Genomic DNA, 20053 nt, shown 5'->3' with positions numbered 1-20053 from the left:
GTCAGCGCAGAGCTCGATGTGGGGCTCAAGCTCACGAACTGTGAGATCGCGACCTGAGCTGAAATCAAGAGTCGGATGCTGAACTGACTGAGCCAGCCAGGCGCCCCTAGTCCCATGGTTTTAAAAGGCGCCTATGTGCCGATGACCCCAAAACTTGTATCAGCTACACAGATCTCTCCCCTAAACTCCAGGTGCTGGCCGCCTCTCTACTTGGGTGTCTATCAACCATGTCCAGATCAGAACCTCCTTGATCTCACCTCCGCCCTCACTACGCACTTCTTTAACCTTCCTTATTTCAGTGAGTGACAACAAGATGAAATCAGCTGTTCGGGACAAAAAAACTCTACGTGCTTCTCGAGACCTCTTTTCCCCCTCAGCTCATGAGATCAATCCATTAGCAAGAGGTTTTTTTTTTGTTTGTTTGGTTGGTTGGTTGGTTTGTTGTTGTGTTTTTGTTTTAGAAAATCTACATTCAAAAAAAAAAAAAAAAAGAAAATCTACATTCAGACTGTTTGCAGAATCCAAGCACATTTCACCCCTCTACCAACTTAGTCCAAGTTTTTTTTTTTACTACGAGGTAAGTATTAATTTGTCTGTGATTTATCCCCTGTAGAGAGGAAGTTGGCCTCTTGCAAATCTCCGTAGAAGCTGGCCAAGGCTTAGTACTTAAGGACATCAATCCTGGTCGACCATGAGACTTGGACCTCAGCCCTCCAAACATGCCCAAATTGAAGCTGGTGCTCCTTTAATCGTGAGCACTAGTGTGACAAATCCTGCTGCTAGGCTCTCTTTGTCCCTACAGCTGCGGCACAAGGTCTGGACCCTTCACTCACTCCCTTAACACGGGAAGAGGAGCTGGCAGGATAGGAATGGGGCACAGCTCGACTCTTTCATACTGCTTTTACGTCCTGGCCCCTCATCATGTCAGAGAAGAACCTGGCTCTTCCCTACCCATTCAGCTTAAAAGCCCCACATCCCAAAAGTCATGCCCCTCTCCGACATCTGGCATCAGACGCGAAGGTACCCCAGAGTGGGAGGGGCCATGTGGAACTCACGTATCTGCCCCAATCCTGTTCCCCATGAGTTTTCTTCCAATGAGTGATGTTCTTACAGGTCTGGTCTGTGTGGTAGCCATTTTTCCCTGTTGCACAATAGGTGTTCTATTACGCCCAAATCCCAATTCTTGGTTCTGCCTCCCTCATCCGCGGTTTCAGTGCAATGAGAACGCCAACCGATCACCCATTGTGTTCCTACCAAAAACCTAAGTGTGTCATTGCCTATTCCTCTTCTTCACCTAAACCATACATTCGGTCCTTCAGCCAGTTCTGCAAGAGCTCTACTTTCAAAATACAGTCAGAATTTAACCATGTTTCATTGCATTCGCCTCCTAACCAGACTATTTCCGCAAAAGACCCCGAGGTCATCCTTTTTATTTTTTTAATTTTTTTTTAAGGTTTATTTATTATTGAGAGACAGAGAAACTGAACATGAGCATGGGAGGGGCAGAGAGAGGGAGAGACACAGAATCCGAAGCAGGCTCCAGGCTCTGAGCTGTCAGCACAGAGCCCGACGCGGGGCTCAAATTCACGAGCTGTGAGATCATGACCTGAGCCGAAGTCGGACGCTTAACCGACTGAGCCACCCAGGCGCCCCCCAGGGTCATCCTTTATAAACCTGAATCAGGTCATGTCACTTTCTAGTTTGAAACTCCCAGATGACTTCTCATCACATTTAGAATACTCTCAAAATCCTCATCATGGCTACAAGGCTTTACGTGATTTGGCCCTTGCCTCATTTTCTTCTACTCTTGCTCTGTTTCCTCTGCCTGGAATGATCCTCTCCCAACATGACTCTCTCTTACCTCTCACCCACATCTGTGTTCAAATATCACTTCCTCCTGAGTGCGTTTCCTGGTTGCCCACTCCAAAATAATAGTCCCCTTCACTCTGGATCTCCTTATTATTACTATTTTTTTTTAACGTTTATTTATTTTTGAGAGACAGACACAGAGACAGAGCACCAACAGGGGAGGGGTAGAGAGAGAGGGAGACACAGAATCCGAAACAGGCTCCAGGCTCTGAGCTGTCAGCACAGAGCCCGACGCGGGGCTCGAACCCACAAACTGTGAGATCATGACCTGAGCCGAAGTCAGACGCCTAACGGACTGAGCCACCCAGACGCCCCTATTACTATTTTTTAAGAGAGCATGTGTGTGTGCACACCAGTGGGGGAGGGACAGAAAGAGGGGGAGAGAGAGACTCTCAAGCAGGCCCCATGCCCAGCACAGAGCCCAATGCAGGGCTTGATCCCACAACCCTGAATTATGACCTGAACCGAAATCAAGAGTCTGACACTCAACCGACAGAGCCACCCAGGAGCCCCATCTTTACTATTGTTTTTTGTTTGATTGTCACCATGGCGCTTACTAATTCCTGAAAGTATATTGTCTGTTTATGAGCCTGTTGTCAGCCTCCCTAATGGAATTTCTGCTTCACGAGAGCTTGGACCTTGTTCGTGTCCTTTGCTGTTCTGTCTCCAAGGCCTAACACAGGGCGTGGCTCTGCTCAAAAATTATCTGTTGAATAAATGAATGAGTGGGACTGAAAAAAGAGATCTGAAAATAATTCCTCAGAGATCTGGGAAAATCTGAAGACATTTCTAAAAGCATAATTACCCATCAGCCCCATTAGGAAAGACGGAGCCTTCTGCACTTAATAGGTGTTTGATAAATACAGATTGAATAAGTAAATGGATAAAATCAAGCTGCCTTTATTCATCACACGGAACAGCTATAGCATGCCTCTATGCCCGTTATTTTTTTCTTGACTCAAACCACCACATGTGATTTTTAAAATGAAGTTTTGATTGAAAAAGTCACAAATTTGGGGAAATGGTTCAATATGTGAAAACAATTCTTTGGGGAAAAATAAAGAAGTGGGAAGTATGATGAGTGGTATCTTTTTGCGTGGCGGGGGGGAAGATCAAGAACTATAATCTTTCTCTGAACATCAAGTGAATGATTATTCATCCTTTGAAAAGTATACGTGAATTAGAAGCTGTCAGTACAAACTCTTTATAGTAACTTTCTGCGTGAAACTGACCTTAAGTAAGATGAAAACTGGCCTAACATGAATTTGGTGAGCTACTAGTGAACGTAGTTTGTCCTTGATCACGGAGACATGCAAAGTTAATTAAGAATGTTATTTCCAAACGAATGTCGCCTTTGGTACTAAAGGAAGTGACTATTTCTTAATACTGGGAAATTTAAGAATCTCTTTGATTCTTAAAGAAGAATCAAGAGTTGACAGCAGAGTCTATTATCTTACAGGAAGAACCAAAGAAGTTGAAGTTCAAATATGACTGAAGCAGTTCGGTTTCATTCTGTAGAGAAAGTCATTACTTCCTAGCCTGCCAGTAGTTTTATAGGCATCTTAACATGGGAGTCGAAGACCTTGGGCCTGTTTGTAGCTGGGGCTGAGTTCACCATTTCCGTTGGCGTTCTCCAGCAGGGTAACAACACACAGCGATAATCTTTGAAATCATGTCAGCTCAATGCCTCAAATAACCTTCACGCCGAGCCTCGTAAATTGGTTTTCTTTACCCATAAAACAGATGAAGTAACTGAGGTTGTAAGGAGTTTAACGACTCTGCCCAAATTGCTGAGCTAATGAGATTTGCCAGGCTGGGGCATCCGTGGTGCAATTGAGTTAAGAGTGGTGGCGACTAAGAGGATAATCAGTTGCACTTGGTATCCCGGTGAGAGGTGCCCATGGGAGATTTAAATGGCGTTTTCTCAGGAATAAGTGGCAATTCCTGTTCTGAAGTTCGGAAACCAGGCTGAGAACAGAGATCGACGTGGAGGTGACGTAGGAACCATGAACTAGATAAATCATTCAGGTGGGTGTTAGTGAAGAGCATTGAGGCCATGAAAGAAAAGGATGCCAGGGAAGAAAAATTTGAAGGAAGAGTGGCTCGTTTGTGTCCGATATTATTGAGGGCTCCTGTGGAGTGAGGACTAAGACCTTTGAAATAAAATGGATATCGGGGTCCTTACGGCTAGTATGAAGCACCCCATGCCCAGTAGTGTGGCATAGTACTAACTGATGATTTGAGTTCTATTTCTCCCCTAAATAAGGAAGAGCTTATTAGCAAGCTGACACATTTTGTTAGAGGATTTGTTTCCCCCCTAAATATGTCCTTTTTTTTTTTTTTTTCTTTCTCAAATGTTCTTCGGACTGCTTTGAATCTTTGCATTTCTAATTGTGTGTATAAAATGATTGTTCACTATCTTTCTGGAGTAACTCGCGGATAGAAGAATGTATTTAAAAAGAAAAGGGCTAGATAAAAATCTTAGTTTTCTTATTGCACTAACAATGTGGCTCTTAAATCACTTTTTATAAAGTTCAAAAGGTGCTTGAATTTAGGGCTGAGAGTCTTTTTTCTTTCGTCATCTTTTTATAAACTGAAGATTGCCCTGATTTATGCTTTGATGAGATGTACAGTATGCTGTATGAAAAAGATATCCTCTCAATGCTTTGAAGATTCTCATAAAATGGTGAAAACCGTGCCAAAAGAGATTATTCACTAAAATTAGTACATATGCAGTGGTTCATTAGCTTGAATTTACATTGTGAAATTGCTCATTGAATTGACTGGGTATTTTTATAATGGTTAAAGGCTGGTTCTTAATTCTGATCGTGCTTTAGAATTGCCTGGGGAGTTTCCCCCTGCCCCTCGAGGCTGTCTGCTTAATTGGGTAACAGTTCATGCGGTGGGTGGGGGGAGAAAGAGGGTGTGTTATGTTGTTGGTTTTTTTTACATAGACTTTATTTTTCAGAGTAGACTTAAGTCCACAAAAAAAATTGAGCGGAAAGTACAGAGAGTTCCCGTGTTTCCCCTGTCTCCCCTCCCCATGCACACACACCCTCTCCCAATATCAACATTTCACACCAGACTGGTACATTTGTCACAACTGATGAACCTACATTGACATCATTATCACCCAAAGTCCATATAGTTTACATTAAGGCTCACTCTTGGTGCTGGACATTCTATGGGTTTGGACAAACGTATTATGACATCTATCCATCATTACGATATCTTGCAGACTATTTTCACCATACTAAAAATTCTCCATGTTTGGCCTATTCATTCCTTACCCACACCAACCCCTGGCCAACACTGATCACTTTACTGTCTCCATAGTTTTGCGTTTTCAAGAATGCCATATCGTTGGAATCATACGGTAGGTAGCCTTTCGGATTGGCTTCTTTCACGTAGGAATGTGCATTTTCCACGAATGTAAGCTTTATTGAGGTATTCTTGACATATACAATCGGAGAGTAGTATGCATTCAGGATTCTTCTCTGTCTTGTCATGGCTGGATAGCTTATTCCCTTTTAGCACTGAATAGTATTCCACTGTCTGGATGTACAGGAGTTTATTGATCTGTCCACCTACCGAAAACAGCTTGGTTGTTTCCAAGTTGGGGCACTTATGAATAAAGCTGCTATGAATATCCATGTGCAGGTTTTTGTATGGTATAGTTTTCAACCCTTTTGGGTAAATACTAAGGAGCACAACTGCTGGATCATATGGTTAGAGTATGTTTACTTTTGCAAGAAACTGCCAAATTGTCTTCCAAAGTGGTTGTACTGTTTTGCATTTCCACCCACAATGAATGAGAGTTCCTGTCGCTCCACATCCTCGCCTGTGTTTGGTGTTGTCGTTGTTCTGGATTTTGGCCATTCTAATAGGCATGTGGTTAGTAGCTCACCGTCGTTTTTGTTTTTGTTTTTGTTTTTTGTTTGTTCATTTTTGAGACAGAGACCGAGCATGAGCAGGGGAGGGGCAGAGAGAGAGGGAGACACAGAATCCGAGGCAGGCTCCAGGCTCCGAGCTGTCAACGCAGGGCACGACGCGAGGCTCGAACTCACGAACTGCGAGATCATGACCTGAGCCGAAGGCGGCTGCTCAACCGACTGAGCCCCCCAGGCGCCCCTCACTGTCGTTTTAATTTGCATTTCCTTAATGACATATGATGCGAAGCATCTTTTCATTTGCTTTTCTGCCTTCTTCTACGGTGAAGTGTCTGTTCAGGTGTTTTGCCCATTTTTTTCATCAGTTTGTTCATTTTCTTATTTTGAGTTTCAGCATTCTTCACAGATCTGATGTCTTTCGCAAATGTTTTCTCCAAGTCTGTGGCTTTTCTCTTCATCCTCTTAACATGGTCTTTCACAGAGCAGTCTTTGTTTTAATGAAGTCCAGCTTATCAGTTGATTATTTGATGGACTGTGCTTTTGATGCTCTAAGGGAACCTTTATTTTAATTAATGTATTTTTTATTCCTTGTCTTCTTATTCTTTTTTTTCACACCTCCAGTTTTGGTAACCACCTCCACTTTCTGTTTCTAAGCGTTCTGCTTTTTTAGATTCTACATGTAAGGGAGATCATACGGTATTTGTCTTTCTCTGTGTGATTTATTTCACTTAGCATAATACCCTCATGGTCCATCCAAGTTGTTGCAAATGGTAGGATTTCCTTATTTTTCGTGGCCAAATAATATTCCTGTGTGTGTGTGTGTGTGTGTGTGTGTGTGTCTCACACATCTTCTTTATCCACTCATCTGTTGACGGACACAGGTTGTTTCCATATCTTGGCTACTGTGAATAATGCTACGTTGAACACAGGGGTACATATACCTCTTCAATATCCCGCATTTTCATTTCCTGTGGATATATACCCAGGAGCAGATCATATGGTAGTTCTATTTGTAATTTCTTGAGAAACCAAAGAGCTTTTTAAAATACCAGATGCCCTGTCTCTACCTTTAAAAACCCTGTGTTTTTTTAATGTTTATTTATTGGGGAGCCTGGGTGGTTCAGTGGGTTGAGTTTCCGACTCTTGATTTCAACTCAGGTCATGATGCCAGGGTCGTGGGATCAAGCCCTGCATTGGGCTCCTCACTGAGCATGGAGCCTGTTTAAGATTCTCTCCCTCTTTCTCTCTCTCTCTCTCTCTCTCCCTCTGCCCCTATTCTCTGTTCATGTGCACACATGCTCTTGCTCTGTCGCTCTCTCTCTCTCTCTCTCTCTCTCTCTCTCTAAAATAAAAGGAAAATATTTATTTATATATTTTGAGAGAGAGAGAGAAAGAGAGAGAGAGAGAGAGAGCAGGGGAAGGACAGAGAGAGAGGGAGAAACAATCCCAAGCAGGCTCTGTGCCATCAGCGCAGAACCCAATGCAGGGCTCAAATTCATGAACCGTGAGATCGTGACCTGAGCTGAAATCATGAGTCGGGCACTCAACCCACTGAGCCACCGGGGTGCCCCAAGAGCCTGTTTTAATTAGCCTGAGTGAGGCCCGGGCATTAGCATTTTTAAAGCTCTTGTCTATTCTGAAGTTGAGAAGCACAGTGCCATCATTTCCTTTCTCCAGTCTTAGGCAACAGCTTTCAGTGTTTAAAAAACAAAAACAAAACTATTATTTGTTTTGTTTTGTTTTTTTTAACGTTTATTTATTTTTGAGACAGAGACAGAGCATGAACAGGGAAGGGGCAGAGAGAGAGAGAGACATAGAATCTGAAGCAGGCTCCAGGCTCTGAGCTCTCAGCACAGAGCCCGATGCGGGGCTCATAACCCACAGACCGTGAGATCATGACCTGAGCCGAAGTCGGATGCTTAACCGACTGAGCCACCCAGGCGCCCCATATCATTTGTTTTCTGATGACAACCCACTCTCCTGGTTTTCCTCCTACATCTCTGGCTCTTCTTCTCGATCTCCGTCACTGGAGGGGAACTCAGGGCTCCATCCTAGTTCCTAGCCTTTAGCTGGATTATCTCCCTCGGTGATCTCAATCAGCCATATAGCTTTAAAAATACCTTGCATAGGTTGATATCCTTGAAATATACATAGTGCTAGCTCTGAAATTGTCCCTGAAATTCAGGCTTGTGTATCGCACCGTCTTCTCTACCTTTCCAACGTGGATATCTTCCGAGAATGTCCAACTGAACCTGTTCCAGACTGAATGTAATGATTCCAAACCCTGCCCCTCACCAAACCTGTGCTTCCCTCCGTCCGCCCTGGGACAGGAATGGCTCTGGGTTCTTCTCTTTTTGGCGCCTTCCACATTTCATCCAGAGGCAAGTCTTGTATCATTCACCCCCCAAAATACCTCCCAAATCTGTCCGCTTCACTTCACCTGCTCTGCTTCGACCTTAGTACCAGCAACTGCCTTCTCTTGCCTGGGAGACTTCAGTGACCTCTCTTGTTGCCCTCTGCCCTTCCCCCCTCATCTGCCCATGACCCACCTACATATGAGGCAGAATGAGCTTCCAAAAATGTGAATGATTGCTTTACACTCATCAGTGCGTTCCTATCCGATGGCAAACAAAATTGTGTTAATTTCCTCTATCAGTGTATCAAAAACTGTGTGGTGTTAGACAACAGAACGGTATTGCATCACAGCTCTTGAGGCCAGAAACCAAGATGGCAACAGGGCTGTGTTTTCTCTGATGGCCTTAGGGAAGAAGCCTTCCTTGTGTCTTCTATCTCCTATCGTTCGTCAGCAACCTTCGGCCTTCCTTGGCTTGTGAATCCATCACTCTAGTCACACGACCATCTTCTCCCTGTGTGTCTTCACCTCATCTTCCCTCTGTCCGTGTCTGTCTCTGTGTCTAAGATTCCCCTTCTCATAAGGACATCAGCCATATCAGGTTAGGGCCCACCCTCGTGACCTCATGGTAATTTGGTCATCCCTGTAAAGATCCTATTTCTTTTTTTCAAGCCTATTTATTTATTTTGAGAGAGACAGAGAGAGTGAGCAGGGGAGGGGCAGAGAGAGTGGGGACAGAGGATCTGAAGAAGGCTCTGCACTGACAGCAGAGAGCCCGATGTGGGGCTCGAACTCACAAACTGTGAGATCGTGACCCGAGCCGAGGTCAGACGCTCAACCGACTGAGCCACCCCCATGCCCCTAAAGACCCCATTTCTAAATAAGGTCATGTTCCGAGGTACTGGAGGTTAGGCCTGCAACGGATGGTTTTCGGAGGGGACACAATTCGACCGATAGGAAGACCCAAACTCTCTCCACTGGCCAATAAAACATTTTATTTTATTTTATTTTATTTTATTTTATTTTATTTTATTTTATTTTTTTAACGTTTATTTATTTTTGAGACAGAGAGAGACAGAGCATGACCAGGGGAGGGGTAGAGAGAGAGGGAGACACAGAATCTGAAACAGGCTCCAGGCTCTGAGCGGTCAGCACAGAGCCCGATGCGGGGCTCGAACTCACGGACCGTGAGATCGTGACCTGAGCCGAAGTTGGACGCTTAACCGACCGAGCCACCCAGGCGCCCCTAAAACTTTATGTGACGTATAAGACTGCTGTTTTCATGTCCGGCCCAGCTCCTATCACTTGTCCCTCTCCCTCTTTCCAGCCACCTTGGCATTTCTGCTTCCCAAGTTTGCTCTTAGCATTTACATTCAAATGCCACCTCCACGGGGTGCCCAACTCTGCTCACCCCATTAATTCAGCCCTCTTCCTGGGCTACTTCACTTACTCTTTATCTCATTACTGTTTTGTTTGCCTCATAGCACACGTCACACTCCGAGGTATATAGGGTGGCTCTCCCTGTGGCAGAGGCTACCAGCGATCTACCCACCTACTGGTCAACCTCTTTGATCACTAAGAAGCAGGCATAGAGCAAGCTCTTTCCTCCTTCCCTCTTGATCCCTAAATCGAGAGGCGATTTCTAGCGTCCCCACCGGTTATCTTGGGTTCACGAATTAACCTGCCAGGGAACAGAAGCCAAGAACGGTGAGCACAACAGAAGTGGAAAGAGTTTGAGGTTTTTGGTGACACCAGGTCCTGGTCTCATGGTTCGTGGGTTCGAGCCCCACCCGTCAGGCTCCGTGCTGGCACCACGTGAGCCTGCTTGGGACGCTCTCTCTCCCTCTTTCTCTGCCCCTCCCCCACTCATGCGCACTCTCTTTCTCACTCTGTCAAAAATAAATAAGCTTGAGAAAAAGCCTTAGTATAAAAGAGAATAAGAGTATTCACCTTACAGGACTGTTGTGTATCTCTCTGAAAGAGACCATACGTATAGAATATTTCGCTCAGAGCCCAGCAGACAGTAAAAAAGCATTAAATAGTTGTTGTTGTTATTATTATGGATAGGTAGTTTTGTTTTTTTGTTTTTTTTTTAAATTTTTTTTTTAACGTTTATTTATTTTTGAGACAGAGAGAGACACGGCATGAACAGGGGAGGGGCAGAGAGAGAGGGAGACACAGAATCGGAAGCAGGCTCCAGGCTCTGAGCCATCAGCCCAGAGCCTGACGCGGGGCTCGAACTCGCGGACCGCAAGATCGTGACCTGACCTGAAGTCGGACGCTTAACCGACTGAGCCACCCAGGCGCCCCTATGGATAGGTAGTTTTGAATGAATACTATCTTATTCATGAGGATGGTAAAGATTAGTATTCTCATAGAGAATTAAAAACTGACTAGCAGATTATGCTGGTATGTCTGGATTTTACATACACACACACACACACACACACACACACACACTCTCACACTCCTATCTTTATCCATGTAGATATGATATGAAATGTTATTGGCTCTCAGTGGGTACCTCGATAAGTATTGATATATAAGAACTATGGGTCTTGCTGGGAATTTTCTACATTTGAAATTTTATAACAGAGACTATAGTAGACGGTCAGTGAATCGGAAACCATTTTTTTATTTGAGGAAGTGGCTAAGAAGAAGTAAAGGCTACATTTCCATCTGTATGCTAATGGTGTTGGTTTGCCTAAATTTGGAAAATTGAATGCTCAGGTCAGGACACCAGGTCGCCCATCTCAAAAACTGTTTCTTGCTAATTAAAGCAGAAAGGAATTTATTGGCAGGATCTTGGTGGGTATGGTGATGGGGGGTACCGTTCACAGAATCACGTGGAAAGCTGGAGATCCAGGCTCATAAAATTGTGAATAGCGATGTAGCCAAAAAGAGCAAATTGCTAAGGATGCCTTCTTGGACCCTGTGTGCCCAGGAGAGCCACCTCACGTGGCTGGGCTCTGTTGCCCCCGACATTGGCTGTTGTATCTTCCGGGCTCTCCATTCCAGAACAACCATGGAGAATAACCTTTGAATGTCTGCATGTGTTGGCCACTCCTCCTGGATGGCACATCCACCTGGCTCTCCAGCTGCCCAAAGAGGGGAGAGGAAATACCTCCTCCCTTCAGATTCTGCAGGGAGGAGGCAGGACCTGTCTTGGGATTACCCATCCCTTCCCAGGTGTTTGGATGCTCGGCGGCTCCAGTAAATACCCACGAGAGCTCCCAAGAAAGAGAGAGAGAGAGAGAACCTGAAAGCAGCACCAGAAAACAAAGGCTCAGAAGCGAGCCCTTAAAAGATTTCCCATCCAGCTGATAGACACCTCCTTCTCAGAACCCCGAGTGCATGTGAAATCGCAGCAGGAGTATTTTCATCCCTTTTGGCATGGGTGAAAATTTAAAGGGAACCCTTCTTCCTCAGCAATGTTTACAACAAGCCAGTAAAGTAACCATACGTGGCACAGCGACCTTTCTGAAAAGCATGATGTGAGAAAAAAAGAGTTCCTGTCGCCAGATGCCTATTGATAGGCTCGGAAACGGGTCTTCTGGAGCCCAATGGGCGGAGGCGAAGCCTTTCTCTTGAGAAGGGAGCAGATGGTATTCTTCGCCACCCCTGACAGAATAAACGGCTGGAGGAAGCAGTGGGGCTCCATCTGGGAGAGAGCCGGTCTTCTGTGGCCAAGCAGTCAATGTGTTTGCGATCTTTACACTTCTCTGTGGTGCTCTTGCAGAAGGGCAGGTTGTACAAGGCTGGAAAATTCCAACCGGGAAGGACCATACACCTCTTCACGTCCCTTCAGAGCAGATAAACTCTGAGAAACCCAGAGGAAACAGATAATAGGGCGGAGTGGTGACCACGCGTTGGGAAAGCCACAAGGTATTTATTTAAGAGAAATGAACAAAGGTGGATGGGCGTCAAGCTGTGATATTTGAACGTGTTGGTGGCCAAAGAGTTCATCCTCCCTCCCGATCTGACCCAGAGAACTGAGCCAGAAAATGTGTTCATGACTATTTCCATGGCTCTTACTCAGCTACAAGTCATTTTCCCTTTCAGATTGTTTCCATTTTTAAGGCCCAATTTCCATTTGCTTTTTTGATCTTCTGCTTTTAAGACATTTGGCCAGTATCATCATCGGCCCTAGTGCCCGGTTTTCTTGCAAGGCTTTGAACTTGTCATTTCTCCTTCGGCCTTGTAGGTGGATTCTGTTTGTAACTGGCTGGTCCCAGGTAGACAGAGTTTTGCTGACGGGGCAAAAGGAAAGGCTTCTTCTGAAAAAGGTAGAGGTATAACTGAACATTTGAAGACACCTCTCGTAAACATCAATGACTGTTTAGAGTAAAAGTTCTGTGGAAAAGTAATGACGTGATCATCAATTTATTAATGAACAAATGAACATGACAGTTTCGGCATCAACAACCCTATGGACCTCCCAAGAGAAATTTCTTCTTCAGTTTTATGATACATTTACTCTTCCGTGAAATGCCATTTTTAAAATATTCTCAGTTTAATTCTTCATCAGGGTTAATTTAAAAAAATCATTCTGGGGCTGTGTCCGTGTGACATAAAATAATGCATAAATGGTTCAATGGTTCTTTGTGTTCTCCACAAAAATTGCTTCATGGTTTTCTGTCTTAATTTTAAGCTTTTGAAGGAAATATTCCCCTTTGTCTTTTCACAGCTCCTAAACGGCGTTATCCAGCTAGCAAGCACTTAGCGCCCACACATAGTGACCTTTGCCACTTTTGTTACAAAACTAGCTGTTTCGCTGGTGAGTCGGCCTTACCTATTAGTTTCACACTCCTCTATTCCAAGGAGCCAGGGACTGCACTTCCTCATGGTTTCAAAATCGTATGGAGAGTTACCTGTTAGTTTCACACTCCTATATTCCCAGGAGCCAAGGGCTGCACTTTCTCATTGTTTCAAAACCATATGGAGAGTTTTATTCTAAGTGATGCAGATGAAGGCACTTATTAACGTGCCCTTGTGGATTTCATCATGTACACGCTGCTAGAAATCATGTAATGGATGAACAACTCAGAAAAGAGCTCTCGCCACCCACACACATCGTGATGAAACGGGGCAGCGTTTTGCACTTGCTTCTACAGCATCGCCTGAGAAGTCGTTCTGATTCCCGTCCTCCTCCTCCTCCCTTATACTGAGAATCTCAACTTCATCTCGGGCAGCTGCTGAATCGTTAAACAGAATGCCACCGTCCCTGTATTTCCAAAACTACGACTCTTCCCTGCGGACTGCCCATCTCCAGGGCATGCTTGCCAAAGAATTAAACCCAGAATATTCATTCAGCCTCTTGTTATTCCAAAAGGCGGGTGGGGGTGGGGGGAGGAAACTTCCTCGCCCTTGCCCTTGTTCTTCCGTGTCGTTCCCATCCCATCGTAAGATGCTCCGTGGAAGGGAGCCGAGCGGTGGGCAGTGGCCGAGTCCCCGATAAGGAGCGCCTCACATTTCCGTGGCATTCTCATTTGCTAGTGCGCTGCTGCGGCCGCACGCCTGATTGATATATGACTGCAATGGCACTTTTCCATTTGACATTCTCTCTCTCTCTCTCCCTCTCCCTCTCCCTCTCTCTCTCCCTGTGTCGCTTAAACAACAGTCCTAACTTTTGTGTGTTGCAAATATAAAAGGCAAGCCATGTGACAGAGGGACAGAAGAACAAAAGCATTTGGAAGTAACAGGACCTCTTTCTAGCTCTCAGAAAAGTCTGAGAAGAAAGGAGCCCTACGTTTCCCCCAAGGTAAGCAGGAAAAACAAACGCTGACGGCTTGCCTAGGAAATTGCTTCTTTCCAAACCGACCATTTCATCCTCCTTTCAGACAAAGAGACAACCTTTAAATACCACTTAAATTTGCATTACTTGAATTTGCATTAATCGGTAGCATGCTAGCATTGTGGGTTTTTTTTTTTTTTTTTTAAATGAACGGGTCTTTGAAGTCTGTGACAGAGCCGGGGAGCCTCTCGGAGAGGCTGCTGGAAAATCCCTTTGGGTTTGACCGAAAGAGATTTTATTTTCGAACTCTCTGCGTAGTTCGATGGAACTTTGTAATGGTTCTTATATCTGACCCGGTGAAAGGAGGCTGGGAAGGAGCATTGGGCGACATGGATTCCTGGAGCCCCAGTATCTTCCCCACCGCCCTCATCCCTGTTACAATGGGGGCACTATGAAGGCGGGCAACCCTCCGAGTTTAAAAGCGCACTGTTTACTTTTATTACTACTTCTGTATGCTGCTGATCTCCTGCCAGGGCTCCGCCGGAGTGCTTAGAATGACTTCAAACAATAGGCAACATTTATTTCTAGCTTTCTCTGTCACGCTTTGCAGGAATCCTGTTCCTTTGCACTCTCCTCCCAATGTGCAAGGACTTCGCTTTCCGTAGACGCAGTCAGGAGCGCCGGGGAGAGAGAAGGACGGGTTTACTATAGGATTTTGATTGGGCAAAAAGTCCAAGGAAATGCATGCTGTTTGCCTTGGCCTTATCGCAAAGGGTTATTTTTAGTAGTCAGCTTGTCCCTGCGGCTCGACCGATGCTACACTGTCCGAGCGGTCACCGAGGAAGGATGCTCCCACCAGCGCAGGGACCGGGACCTGTAGGAATGACTCCTACAGACACCTGAGGAATATTCGGAGGGTTCTTTCGAGCTCCTGAATACAAGTTCTCTCTTTAAATGAACAATTGGGCTGGAGGAGGCCTGGGCATAACTCTTTCTTGAGGGACGGGAAGTTTGTGTACAGAATGTTAATGACTCAGAACGCGTTGTTACTGAGGCTCATTGTAATTCACGAGCCCAGATAAACCTGCAAGAAGAGTAGACTCCCTTCTCCAGTGAGATTCAGGTGCAGCAAAGGAAGCTCTCTGGTGACATGGGAGTCCCACTCCCTTGCCCTTTGTAACTGTCAGTAATAACAGATATGGATGCTGTGAAACCGTCTCTTCGTTTCTAATATTCGTGTATTTTAATTTACAAGGAGCTGGCTACGGCAAACTGCTCCAACATGTAACGTTAAGTACCTGGTATATTTGAAAATGTGGAGACGCCTGCAATACAGTGTCGGCTGTGGGTGTCAGCCACATACAGCGGGGACTGCAGAATGCTTCTTGAGTGTGTCCTTAGACCAAATGCAAATATCTGCCCATTTCCTTCTCGCCAGTCTGGCTTCTGAAAGTGAACTTTAGGGTCCTATTCAGTTTATGGGGAACTTGCCTGATCTTCTCTAATAACTAGCCTCCCGGGCATTGCTGAGTGGAAATGCAGCTTCTGAATGAGTTCATTTACAACTTTGGGCTATTCGCCGTTTGGGAAAGCCTGAAATGATACTATGGGTTCTATTGCTATGCAATTTTATGGTGATTTTTTTAAACTACTGCGGTTAACAGAGCCATCAGCTGAGTCGAAACAATAGTCTTCTACTGTTATTCAGACCATTGTATGAGAATGTCTGAACACAAAATGCAAAGTTTTGCATCATTTACTTTAAAGTACGTTTGGTTCAGGTAAAGGGACAACTGACCGAGGCCTTCTTGAGCGGCTCTGTAACCAAGCAGCTGACACCCACAGATGGAAACATGCCTGTGGAGTTTTCAATCTTAATCCGGGTTCCAGTGACACTGTCAAGGGGAAAATAAATCATTTTTCAATACATTTAACAATTTCCAACTCATTCGTTTTTCCTGGGCCCTTGAAAAATGTGAGTTTCTCGGAATCATAGCCACCAATGGTGGCTGGCAATTTCTACCAGACCTTAAGGACTCAGGATTCAAGTGCTATTATTCTTACTGGTGAATTATTCATTCCATCATTCCTTTAAGAAATTCCGCTAGTCCTGATGGATGCAAAGGTGAATGAGGCATTGTCCCATGCCTTCATTCTCAGCCTGTATGCCCTCTGCAGTTAGATTTGGGGACTGCGATGGACTTTGCCAACGGGGAAACGGGTCAATGACTTTCTTGTAACAAAGAGCTATTTCAAATATCTGCTGATACCCAGGCTTACGTGAAATGATTGTCGCTTATCAATGGGTTTTCTTTCCATTTGTGACGAAGGGGTTCCCCTGAGGCCTCTATCACCGGATCTCGGATCTCGGGTACACATCACTCAAAGCTGACAAGGCCCGGACCTTTCCCGCCTGGGTAGAGGAAGCCTGGAAAAAGGGCAGTTAATCCTTTCTCTGCTCCCTTGAGCACACTTTGGAGAGGATCACGTGTTGTCTCTATCAGGGATGGCTGTGAGTCACCTACTCAGCAGCTGACATCAGGGCCACTGGATGAATCACTGAATTAAAAACATGCCCGGAGGAAGATGCTATCACTGTCTCCCACCGCTCACTAGTCCCGCCCCCAGGATCCGAACCAGTGACCTCTGGGGTCTGGCCTAAATTCAAGGGGGCCCCTGGGAAGAAGTTGCCGGAAGTCATTCCCCAAGCCTAGGTCCCAGGCAGAGCCACACGCAGTGTTCCTTTGAAATAAGGCAGTCTTGTGTTTTCTGGCTTCGGTAGGTTACTCGGGGGAGGAAAAAAAAAAAAAAAACACCCTGAAGACAGCATCACCAGAGTCCTTGATTTCTCGGTCCTTATCAGCAGATAAGCCCCCGTGGTTGGATTAAAATGCCTCTGACTCCCTGGGGTGCCTGACTCACCCTAGCCAGCCTCAGCTTCTTGGCCAGCGGCCTCTAAGGCCAGGCTCACCTCTTCCCATGACACTCGGCTCCTGCTACTTTGTCCAGGCCACCTCTCCCCCTCCCCCCAGCCCCCCCCCCCCAGGCTGGGCCAAGCAGGGGCAGAAGGGATGGGGAGGCAGGTGGAATGACCGAAGTGCTAAAGCAATGGAAGAGAGCTGGGCCATGTGAGGGTGGGTAAGCTCCAGGGCCCAGATCGCTGTGGCCTGCCCTGGGCTGTGATCAGCTGTCATTTCCTCTTTGTGTATGACACTGTGGAACATATTAAAATTTCTCGGGGCTGGTATGTGTGGAATTCCTCTGATGCCCCACCTCACCAACTTACCCGGACAATAAAAGCAAGGTTGTAAGCCTTTGAACAGCTGGCGGGCTATATATTTCCCCGCTTTCTTTCGCATAATCTAATTCAGAAAAGAATCCAGCTAGACTGGCAGTGCCACGTCTGGGCACTTGTTGCCTGCAAGTCCTTCCTCCGCCACCTCCTTCCCGCCCGCCCTGGAATCTTCCTGGGTGGCATGTGGCTTTTATTTTCTTTTGCTCTCCACCACTCGCACCCCGCCCCCTTTTCCCTGCGCCGGAGCTTCTGCCATTGTGAGCTTTGCTCTTTTGCCCTGCCTGAGTTTCCAGACAGCCTGGGTCCGGCTCCATCGGGGGTGGGGGGGAGGGATGGGGGGGAGAGCAGCCCCGTGAGGTCTGCTAGGATCGGGGGGCTTCTGGAGCCCTTGAGCCTGAACCCACTCGCAGAGAGGAGCAGGGCTCGGCCTGCCCCTCAGGCGGTTGAGAGCGGGGCTGGAGTGACCCCGGGCTGGCGGGGACAGGCATACCATCACAGTGACCCGGCACATCTCCTCCGGCGCAGGGCTGGGGGGTGGACAGCTATGGGAACGCCTGGATGCACTTCGGCCTACATTAAGAGAAATGTGATTATTGTCTGTTCCGGGGACAAGTGGCTTAAAACAAAGCTCCCTGGATCCTCAGGCCCCACTCCGCCCCCTTTCTCTGTCCTTCCCACAGCCGTCCCTTCCCAAGGAAAAAGAAGGACAGACAGGGTTTTTCATTTGGCTAGCACGAGCTTGACTGTCTTTTGGAAACCCAATTGGGCGAAAGGGAGAGGGAAAAAATGGATCCTAGCGGGAGCTGAACTAAAAATGCATGGGGCCGAGGAGATGGGGAGGACTTTTTCTCCCTTCCTTCCTTCCTTCCTTCCTTCCTTCCTTCCTTCCTTCCTTTTTTTTTTCTCTCTCTCTCCTACCAGCAGAACAACCGTTTGGTTTATGAGTTGCCAATGGAAGGCACTGGGCTTCTCAATTAGGCATCCCCATTTAAGAGCCTCATGCAAACCCTTCAAAGATGGGTTTAAAAGCATCCTTGAAAGATGCTGCTAATGTCTTTGGGACCAAAAGGTATCCAAGAGCAATCGACGATGCAGCTTCCTATTCCTTTTCTTTTCCTGGGGGTTTTCGTAGTCTTTTCTGAATTAGCTCAAGTTCATTAAAAGACCCAAAAGGAGAAATTTAACACAGCTGAATGAAAATGAGTCTTTTCCTGTTCGCTTGACAAGGGGTGGGGGGGGGGGGGGAGGAAAGAAAGAGAAGAAAGAACCCTCCTCTGCTACTTCTTGGGTTTTAATATGAATTATTCCATACAAGTCCCTAGGCTAGAGGATCTATTTAAAGACGCCTGGCAGCATGAAGGGAGAGGGTAAAAATACAACCGCTCTTTTGTCCATCAAAGGTTTTCTTTGGGAGGACATTAAGAGCATTTCTATTTTCCTGTCTGCCCCTGCCAGTGGCAACGTTCCAGCTGGTAGTACCCACTCCTCACCAGTCAGATCAGCAACCATGAACTTCTGTGTTTGATTCGGGCAGAAGACAAAGGGTGGGGAATCCTTCCGAAACCCCCAAGAGTGTGCAGCGCGGCGGGAGAGGCTGGTATAGAAATGAGTGCTGGCTCTGCTGTTCAGGTTGCATGCTGCAAATTCACACACACACACACACACACACACACACACAAACACCCCACGTTTGAGTTTCTGAGGACGATTGTGCCGATGGCTGAGAGTTACACCCCCTAGACCCATTTTCAATCGTCAGAATGTAACACCCTGGATGGGGTTCACAGTCTGGAACAACCGCTTTCTTGTTAGAAAGAGTGCTGACTCAGAAAATTCAAAGAATGGGTAACTTCAGTCGACAATATATCCCCAGTGCTTAGAATCAGGAATTCATCCAATTGGGGTCCGTTTCGCCCTCATGTCAAAATCTGCACATGAACGCTGACTGGTAGCTTTAAACTGATTTCTAGAAGGTTTGCAGTGGATGTGTTTCTCTTTTTGTTTTTCTGCAAAAGCTAAGAATTTTTCAGACAATTTTCTCTCTTCCAAGGCCTGGCTCAAGCCCAGTTTTTCCTTTCAAACTGTGATCCAACCAATTGCAGTATCCTTTAAAAATGAAAGGGCAACAGGTTAATACATTCACAAAAGTTGATGAACTGTCAGAATGTCACAATAGCCCTAAACAGGGCGTCCCCTTCCGTCCTGCCATCAATAGGGAATAAAAGCAGGGAGGGAGCCGGTCACGGGAGAAGCAACAAAAGAGAAGGAGGAAGGATTATTTTTGATGTTCAAAATCTGCCACCCCACATTTTCAAATGGCACCATTTCAGAAAAGGAAGCTTCCTTCAGTTTCACCTACCCCCCCCCCCCCAAGAAGAGGGGTTTGAACTCTGAGGTTGCCTTCTTTACTTGGCATTAGAAAAGGAGGTCAACTCTTCAAGTGAAAAAATATCTCCATCCTCAGCCCTCAGTGAAATGTAGGCACATACGTGCCTAAAATGGACGTGAAAAATCAAAGTCCGATTTTTTTTTTTTTTAAAGCACAAGGCGGTATTTTAGGACTTGATACATTTCTGTGATTTTTTTTCTTTCCTTCAAACTATGGGAAATTACTCCTTTTCGGAATTTAGATTTTTCTTTTGAGGTTGGAAATCCAAAGGCAGCAGAACGGAATTGTTCAAGGCGGACTGACAATCAAATGCCATGGCTAGCCGTAAGTGTGCGGAGTTTACGCAAAGCAAAAATACAAAGGGAAAATCCACAGCCCAATGAGTTCAGAATTCTTAGCAATATGGGAGGAAAATGTACCCCGGGGTGTTTGTATTTTCACCTTGCCCCTTTGACGGAAGTCTGCATGGATTACAAGAGGATTGAATTCGGTATTCAAATCCCACCATTGGGCAGAAAAGGCC

At 45.9% G+C, this 20053-nt stretch overlaps 1 protein-coding gene across 3 annotated transcripts in view; it reads left to right on the top strand.

Annotated features, from left to right (window-relative positions):
* The window catches only part of NDP (norrin cystine knot growth factor NDP), a 52990-nt gene that overhangs the window by 12402 nt on the left and 20535 nt on the right, over nucleotides 1-20053 (top strand). Inside the window, exon 1 of one of the 3 annotated variants that reach the window (XM_058713125.1) lies at nucleotides 13463-13873. The exons of the other annotated variants lie outside the window; for them this stretch is intronic. The gene's annotated coding sequence lies outside the window, so the exon portion shown is untranslated. Of the gene's footprint in view, nucleotides 1-13462; nucleotides 13874-20053 lie in introns of those variants that run through there. 3 annotated transcript variants of the gene reach the window in all.

This window comes from Neofelis nebulosa, chromosome X (assembly GCF_028018385.1).
Source record: "Neofelis nebulosa isolate mNeoNeb1 chromosome X, mNeoNeb1.pri, whole genome shotgun sequence".
Lineage (NCBI taxonomy): Eukaryota > Metazoa > Chordata > Mammalia > Carnivora > Felidae > Neofelis > Neofelis nebulosa.
This window is presented reverse-complemented; position numbering and strand designations above follow the sequence as displayed.